Raw genomic sequence first — 3258 nt, 5'->3', positions numbered from 1 at the left:
AGTAATTGTTACCCCTACACCATCCAACACTTTCCCTAGTGCTGCACCTTCCTGAAGTTAGAATAGTAATGGTTACCCCTACACCATCCAACACTTTCCCTACTGCTGCACCATCCTGGAGTTAGAATAGTAAATTGTACCCCTACACCATCCAACACTTTCCCTACTGCTGCACCTTCCTGGAGTTAGAATAGTAATTGTTACCCCTACACCATCCAACACTTTCCCTACTGCTGCACCTTCCTGGAGTTAGAATAGTAATTGTTACCCCTACACCATCCAACACTTTCCCTACTGCTGCACCTTCCTGGAGTTAGAATAGTAAATTCCACCCCTACACCATCCAACACTTTCCCTACTGCTGCACCTTCCTGGAGTTAGAATAGTAAATTGTACCCCTACACCATCCAACACTTTCCCTACTGCTGCACCTTCCTGGAGTTAGAATATTCAATTGTACCCCTACACCATCCAACACTTTCCCTAGCGCTGCACCTTCCTGGAGTTAGAATAGTAATTGTTACCCCTACACCATCCAACACTTTCCCTACTGCTGCACCTTCCTGGAGTTAGAATAGTAAATTATACCCCTACACCATCCAACACTTTCCCTACTGCTGCACCTTCCTGGAGTTAGAATAGTAAATTATACCCCTACACCATCCAACACTTTCCCTACTGCTGCACCTTCCTGGAGTTAGAATAGTAAATTGTACCCCTACACCATCCAACACTTTCCCTACTGCTGCACCTTCCTGGAGTTAGAATAGTAAATTGTACCCCTACACTATCCAACACTTACCCTACTTCTACACCTTCCTGGAGTTACAATAGTAATAGGTATGACTATTACATTGTTGGATTTATAACAGTGTAAATTTAAAATACCTATTTCTTTAGCTGATTCTTTTCTTGGTTTGGCTGCTGCTGTGGAATTGGACTGCTGGCTGGAAGTTTAAGTTATTTGTTTTACTGATTTTATACACAAAGTTGCAACCGATTGTCTGTGAAAATGAAAAAAAAATTTAAAAGTTAAAACAACTTTGACAACGTTGGTTTTAAAAAAAAAAATGAGACAAATTGTTTGTAAATCTGATATTTTATTTCACTGTAACTACATCACATATTTTCCATGGTGCTGCATCACACTTGAGATTGAATAATAATTGGTACACCAAAACATACTACACTTTCAATACATTATGAACTTAGAGTAGTAATGGATACCCCTACACCATCACTCAATTTCCCTACTGCTGCACCTTCCGGGACTTAGAATAGTAATAGTTACCCCTGTACCATCAAACGCTTTCTCTACTGCTGTACCAAAGTGCAGTCATATTAGTTATTGTTACTCCTGCACCATCGCACAATTTCGTTTATGATGCAGCGTGATTGTTCAAAAATATTATTAACCTCTATACCATACAACACTTTTGCTAATGATAAAAATATATTTTTAAATTAAAAGAATTAAAAAAAAAATTAAATCATTTAACTTCACAATAGCAAAGGTGAGTCGATTACGTTGAGGTGATGGAAAAATAGGGAAACGATATCTCGCTTTTGATAGAAAAACAACTTTCTGTTTTAGGAAAAACAAGTAGATGTTTTAAGTTGGTATATCTTATAGTTTCTTTGTTGAAAAATTTTTTAAAACAGTACATTTTATAAATTAATAAAAATATTTTTAAAGCATATTTTGTAAGGAAATAAAACATGATTTTAGACAAAACAAGGTGTTAAAATATATTAGTGACTTACTAGTAGTTGCAAAGTAACAATGCTTTTCCAAAGGATTGCAGTGTTCTGTCAGTCGAGGTCACAGTCTAGGTGTCAGAGGGTCAGGTTTTTACGTCTGGTCTCTCTGGTAGTTGATAATCAACTGATTGCAAAATGGTGTCTTCCTGGTATTTATAAGTTTTAGTCAGTGTCACTATTAATTTTTTTAAAAACAGCGTTCGTTGTGTTTTTTAGTATATTTTATTTTGCTGTGGAAAATGATAATTTAAAAAATCATTAACAGAAGTATAGTTTTCATTTGTTTGCTCCGTTTTGGCATCCATTTTGGAACATGTCTTTTGCTATTGTTTTCATAGAAAGTGTTGTAGGACAAGTTTTCAAAGTGAGATGGATAACATGGCGACTATGTGTATGTGTCTTCTGTTTTCATCCGTTTTTTTTCTGATATAATCATGATTTAAATGTATATGAACTGTTGTTAAATTTTTCGTTATTTGTGGAAAACTTTAAAATGTGTGAAAACGGATTTTTTGGGGAAATGGGAGTATTAATTTTAATACTCGAGTATTAATTTTAATACTCGAGTATTAATTTTAATACTCGCGCATACATTTTGTAATGCATTTCAGTAGATTTACGTTCAGTTTTGCTCCACATTTTAATACACTTCCCCACCCTAAAACCCCTAATTTCCCTGCATCCCGTGCCAGATTTTATTGAACTTTTTAATAAAATATATATTTATTTTGCGTTGTAATGGTATGCGTTGTAATGGTTTTCGTTGTAAAAGCACTTTTAAGTATTTTAATAAGTTTGGCGTTGTAAAAGTATTCGTTGTAAAGTATTGCGTTGTAGTAGTGTTTGCGTTGTAAAAAATGCGTTGTAAAGGTAGGCGTTGTAATAGCATACGTTGTAACGTCATACATCCCTCTGTTTTCTCAGCCTAATGGTATTTCCTTCAGTAAGGTTGGGAAGAATTTTTTCTTTTCATCTTGTTTGAATATATCTCTTTTGAAGAACTTCTTACCCGTGAAAGAAAAAGACTCTCTATCGTTCCCTCTCTCAGTCCTTCCATTCCACACTATAAAGAATAGTACTGTTGGTGGACACTAACATACTTCTCTACCTAGCCATGGGTTTCTGATCCGCATGTCAGATATTAGTTTTCAGGCAAACTGGTAGAGATGCACTCTGGCCTAATGGTTAAGGTTGTAGACTCTTATTCTGAAGGTTAGGTGACCAATCCTTGAAATTGCAACGTCACTGTTAGTACCGTCTAAAGTTTAGGCAACGGTATTTCCTTCCGTAAGGTTGAAAAATATTTTTTCTTTTCATCTTGTTTGAATATATCTTGTTTGAAGAACTTCTTACCCCAGTGAAAGAAAACGACTCTCTATCGTTCCCTCTCTCAGTCCTTCCATTCCACACTATAAAGAATAGTACTGTTGGTGGACACTAACATACTTCACTACCTAGCCATAGGTTTCTGATCTGTATGTCAGATATTAGTTTTCA

Source organism: Triturus cristatus, chromosome 1_2, assembly GCF_964204655.1.
Source record: "Triturus cristatus chromosome 1_2, aTriCri1.1, whole genome shotgun sequence".
Taxonomy (NCBI): domain Eukaryota; kingdom Metazoa; phylum Chordata; class Amphibia; order Caudata; family Salamandridae; genus Triturus; species Triturus cristatus.
This window is presented reverse-complemented; position numbering follows the sequence as displayed.